Genomic DNA, 6,000 nt, shown 5'->3' with positions numbered 1-6,000 from the left:
TCTGTGGCTACTTACTCATATGCCTCATGCTATTATCTTGTTACATTAATGGTCATCTCCATAGGACATGATACACATTCCTTTCTGGGGTGTTTTTTGTTTTTTGTATTTTAGATGTATGTTTTTTGTGGGTAACCTCTCCCGATGGGGTAATAAAGATTTACATATTTTATTTTTGCCTACGTGGTGTTATTTGTTACATCAGGTATATAATATCAGAGACTAAATCAGAATCAATGGAAGAAATGATTATACCAGGAGGCAAAATACAAGCAGGATCTTCCTCCGAAGGAGGGCTGGCCATGAAGCTACGCGACAGTGCATCGGCCTTAATATTTTTAGACCCAGCCCTATAGGTAACCAAAAAGTTGAATCTGGTAAAAAATAGCGCCCATCGGGCTTGTCTCGGGTTGAGCCTCCGGGCAGATTCTAGGAAAACCAGATTCTTGTGGTCGGTAAGGACCGTTACCTGGTGCCTAGCCCCCTTCAGGAAGTGGCGCCACTCTTCAAATGCCCATTTAATGGCTAAGAGTTCGCGGTTGCCAATATCATAGTTACTCTCAGTGGGCGAAAACTTCCTGGAGAAGTAGGCACAGGGGCGGAGATGGGTGAGGGAACTGGTACCCTGGGACAAGACAGCCCCCACTCCCACCTCGGATGCGTCAACTTCCACGATAAATGGCTCCATTTGGTTGGGCTGAACCAGCACAGGGGCCGAGATAAAGCACTTCTTAAGGACCTCAAAAGCCTGGACAGCCTCAGGAGGCCAGTGGAGGAGATCAGCACCTTTGCGAGTGAGATCCGTAAGAGGCTTAGCGATGACCGAGAAGTTAGCAATAAATCTCCTGTAATAATTAGCGAACCTCAAAAAACACTGTAACGCCTTCAGGGAGGCAGGTTGGACCCATTCCGCCACAGCCTGGACCTTGGCAGGGTCCATGCGGAATTCATGAGGAGTGAGGATTTGACCCAAAAATGGTATCTCCTGTAAGCCAAACACACATTTTTCGGTTTTCGCAAACAGTTTGTTTTCCCGAAGGACCTGGAGCACCTTCCTGACATGCTCAATGTGGGAGGACCAGTCCTTGGAAAACACCAGTATGTCATCAAGGTACACTACAAGAAATACCCCCAGGTAATCTCTCAAAATCTCATTTATGAAATTCTGGAAGACCGCAGGAGCATTACACAACCCAAAGGGCATTAAGAGGTATTCGAAATGACCTTCGGGCGTGTTAAACGCAGTCTTCCACTCATCCCCCTCTTTGATGCGGATAAGGTTATACGCCCCCCGTAGATCAAACTTAGAGAACCATTGGGCCCCCTGAACCTGATTAAAGAGATCAGGAATCAAGGGAAGGGGATACTGGTTCCTTACAGTGACCTTATTCAAGTTACGGTAGTCAATGCATGGCCTAAGACCACCATCCTTCTTCCCTATGAAGAAGAAGCCAGCACCTACCGGAGAAGTAGAGGGGCGAATGTAACCCTTGGCCAGGCATTCCTGGATATACTCTCTCATGGCTTCACGTTCGGGACAAGAAAGATTAAATATCCTACCCTTAGGGAGCTTGGCTCCTGGTACCAATTCAATTGCGCAATCGTATTCTCTATGAGGAGGTAACACTTCGGAGGCCTCCTTAGAGAAAACATCAGCGAAGTCCTGAACAAACTCAGGTAGCGTGTTCACTTCCTCAGGGGGAGAAATAGAATTAACAGAAAAACATGACGTCAAGCATTCATTACCCCATTTGGTAAGCTCCCCAGTATTCCAGTCAAACGTGGGATTATGCAACTGCAACCAGGGAAGGCCTAAAACCAAATCGGAAGATAATCCCTGCATCAACAGTACAGAGCACTGCTCCAAATGCATGGAGCCAACAAGGAGTTCGAAAACAGGGGTATGCTGTGTAAAATAACCATTAGCAAGAGGAGTGGAGTCGATACCCACTACCGGGACAGGTTTAGGCAAATCAATCAAAGGCATATATAGAGACATAGCAAATTCCACAGACATGATATTAGCAGAAGACCCTGAATCCACGAAGGCACTGCTGGTAGCAGACCTACCACCAAAAGAGACCTGAAAGGGAAGCAAAATTTTATTACGTTTCATATTTACGGGAAATACCTGTGCGCCCAAGCGACCTCCCCGATGATCACTTAGGCGCGGAAGTTTTCCGGCTGCTTATTCTTAAGCCTAGGACAGGTGTTCACTTGATGCTTGTCATCCCCACAATAGAAGCAGAGACCATTCTTCCTGCGGAACTCTCTACGTTGTCGGGGGGACACGGAGGCCCCGAGTTGCATAGGTACCTCCGAGTCTTCCGTGGAAGAGCGAAGCAACGGGACCTCGGGAGGCATCATGGGGGAGTCAGAGGGGAAAACACAAGAACGTTCAAGCTGTCGTTCCCTGAGACGTCGGTCAAGTCGTACCGCTAAAGCCATAACCTGGTCTAGGGAGTCAGAAGAGGGATAGCTAACTAGCAGGTCTTTCAGGGCGTTCGACAGACCCAACCTAAACTGGCACCTTAAGGCAGGGTCATTCCACCGAGAAGCTACGCACCACTTCCTAAAGTCAGAACAATACTCCTCAACAGGTCTCTTACCCTGACGTAAGGTCACCAGCTGACTCTCGGCAAAGGCAGTCCTGTCAGTCTTGTCATAAATGAGTCCGAGAGCAGAAAAGAAACGATCAACGGAGGAAAGTTCAGGGGCGTCAGGAGCCAAGGAGAAGGCCCACTCTTGGGGCCCTTCCTGGAGCCGGGACATAATTATACCCACCCGCTGGCTCTCAGAACCTGAGGAATGAGGCTTTAAGCGGAAGTAGAGCCTACAACTCTCCCGAAAGGAGAGAAAAGTCCTCCGGTCCCCTGAGAACCGGTCAGGCAACTTGAGGTGGGGTTCAAGAGGTGAGGTGAGGGGCACTACCATGGTAGCGTCAGGCTGGTTGACCCTCTGAGCCAGGGCCTGGACCTGTAGGGAGAGACCCTGCATTTGCTGGGTCAGGGTCTCAAGGGGGTCCATAGTAGTGTCAGGGAGCAGGGTAGACTAGGTATATGTGCTTGTGATTATGTAATGACGGGGGTAGGGAAACGGACAAGTGAGCCCTAATCTACCCGCCACTCTGTCCCTGCCTACTTGCAACGACCCGCCCTAGGCGACGGGGTACAACTTGGCGGCGGTCCCTACGCTCAGTAAGTGCATGAGACAAACAGACAAGGGAACACAAAACAAAGGGAAAGGGGCAGTTGCCCACGGCAACACCGTGAGCAACAAGAATGGTGAACGAGCCGAGTAAAAACCAGGAGTGCACGAGGTACCAAACGCAGAGCAGGAGAGTAGTCAGTAAGCCAGGGTCAGTATGGACAGGATCAAATAGATAGAAGCTGTAGCTGGGCCAGGAAACCACACGAGAAGAATCACAAGCAAAGGAGGAACAGGAAAGGCAGGTATAAATAGACAGAGGGCGGGAGCTAGCTCCGTCTGGCCAGGCTGCGATAGGCTCTCCCACTCCTAAGCCTGCCATCCTGAGTGGTGGAAGATGGAGTCAGTCTCAGAGATACAGACTCAGGTGCAGACTGATTACCTATGGGAGTATACACAGAAGTTGTGCCTGTCAGATCCTTTACATATGGACATTGAAGTCAGTGACTTCCCCTGGAAGGGGGGGGGGATGGGTACAACCTATAGGGGGCTGTGTGGCATTACCTGCAGGGGGCTGGGTGGCTTTACCTGCAGGGGGCTGGGTGGCATTACCTACAGGGGGCTGGGTGGCATTACCTACTGGGGGCTGGGTGGCATTACCTGCAGGGGGCTGGGTGGCATTACCTACAAGAGTGAATACCTATATAGAACAAGACCTAACAATAAACGTTATGGTAAACGTCCACACATATCAGGAAAAAACAGACAATAAATACCTATAGCTGTATGTGAGGACAAATAATGACACCCCAAAGGGGAGAAATTAATAACACCAAATGCCACAAGAAATTTACAAAAAATATATATCCTTTATTACAATAAATACCAGAACATAATGGCCATCAAGACCTAAAAACCACAAACAAATAAAATACACAGAGTGGACAACATAGGGCTACTCAAAAAATGGCATATATATAGTATTCAGAACATGCCATACAGGGTCATTGTAACAGTCATGCCAAAGTCGTATGTAATGCACGAAAAATGACAGGCACTTGGAGCTAAATCTCCAGAAGAGTATACTGGAACAGAAAAATTTAATGAAGACCCTTGTGAGAGATGATATGCAAAAAGGGCTAAATAGCCAACACTGAATTAACAGTGTAAATGAAGTTGTATAGGTACCAGGATATCACCAAGAAATTTCAATAGGTCCCAGGAGCCATACCAACCAGTGTTTTGCATAACAGGCCAAACTAATGAATGTCCACCGGTCACTCTGTGACCGGGGATTCCACACCAGGTAAAGCCAGTAACGTTCAGTGTCCATAAATGGACACAGACGACAGGGGCTTTTCCTGAAGTGGAATCACCGGCCACATGGGGATTCCCCTTCAGGAGTTGCCCCTGATGTCACTGTCCAGATCTGCCCTGCCCGGAACGGATGCAAAACGAATGCAAACCGGCCGGGAAAAACGGCCGACTTTATCGGCCGACACTCGGGCTCGGGCGGGACCCTGTCGTATGAATAAGGCATGATTCTGCACACTATCCAAAGGTCAAGAAGGCTATACCTGTGGGTCAGTTTTTAAGGGCGAGGCGTATCTGCTCCAGTGACAGTAACTTTGAGCGTCAAGCATCCGACATGAGAGCAAAGTTTAAAAACCGAGGTTATAACCAGAGAGATATTAAAAGGGGTTATCTTAGAGCGAAACATTCTATCCGTGATGGACTTCTGGTGAGTAAGCCAAAAAAGAAATACGTAGATCAGAATGTCAGATTTATCACCACTTTTAACCCACAATGGACTGAGATTCGCGATATCCTACAAAAACACTGGAGGGTATTACTTACTGATCGCGATTTGACAGGGGTCCTGCCTAGTTATCCCTCTATTACTTGGAGGAGATCTAAGAACCTAAGGTATCTTTTAACATCCAGTCATTATCTCCCCAGTGCTCCTCCTAATCCATTTGATAGTCGTGGTCCCCCCTGGGGATCCTTTAATTGTGGGAACTGCTCTGCGTGTAAATACATCCCACGTGTTTTCAATTTTTACAGTTCTGATAGAGGCAAAGACTACAAGATCGTTTATCATATCACATGCAATACAGCTGCTGTGGTTTATTTTGCCATCTGTCCATGCGACCTCATTTATGTTGGTATGACCAGTAGACCCCTGAAGGTACGTGTGCTAGAACACGTCAATAAAATTAAGTCAGCCGCGAATACTAAGGAATTGGATAAACTTCAACCCATAGCCCGACACTTTCGCGAGTACCATTCTTGTAATCCCAGGGGTTTTGAGGTACATGGAATAGATAGAATTTCCTTGGGTTGTAGAGGTGGTGATGTACGTCTGGCATTATTGAGAAAGGAGATGAAATGGATCACGCTTCTTAATACCATGGCACCATTTGGTTTAAATGAGGCCACTAGCTTTAAGCCCGTTTTATAATTTACAGCTATGCGTGAATTTTATTTTTCTAGGGCGGTTTTTTGTTTTGTTTTTATTAACATTTATTTTTTGTTTTACAGAGTGTTTATTTGATTTTGTGGGACTACTTCTATATGTACTTTACCAGATTGGAGAAGATATCGAGTTGCTACTATCCAAGCCTCTTTTGACCAATGAAGAATCAGACACAACTGTGTGTTATTTGTCTATTGTGCATTTATTATATCCTGTATGTATACATTTTTCTGTACATTGACAGTGAATATTGTGTCTTTTCTATGTGCTGTAAAATTTATTTTGTTCATTTGGGATTTTGCAATATCTTTGTTTTTTCTCATATGAGGCATTGCTGCTATACTTTATTATATCCATTGGTATATTATTTCTACTTC

This window comes from Rhinoderma darwinii, chromosome 9 (assembly GCF_050947455.1).
Source record: "Rhinoderma darwinii isolate aRhiDar2 chromosome 9, aRhiDar2.hap1, whole genome shotgun sequence".
Lineage (NCBI taxonomy): Eukaryota > Metazoa > Chordata > Amphibia > Anura > Rhinodermatidae > Rhinoderma > Rhinoderma darwinii.
The sequence above is the reverse complement of the archived record's forward strand: the minus strand, read 5'-3'. Positions refer to the sequence as shown.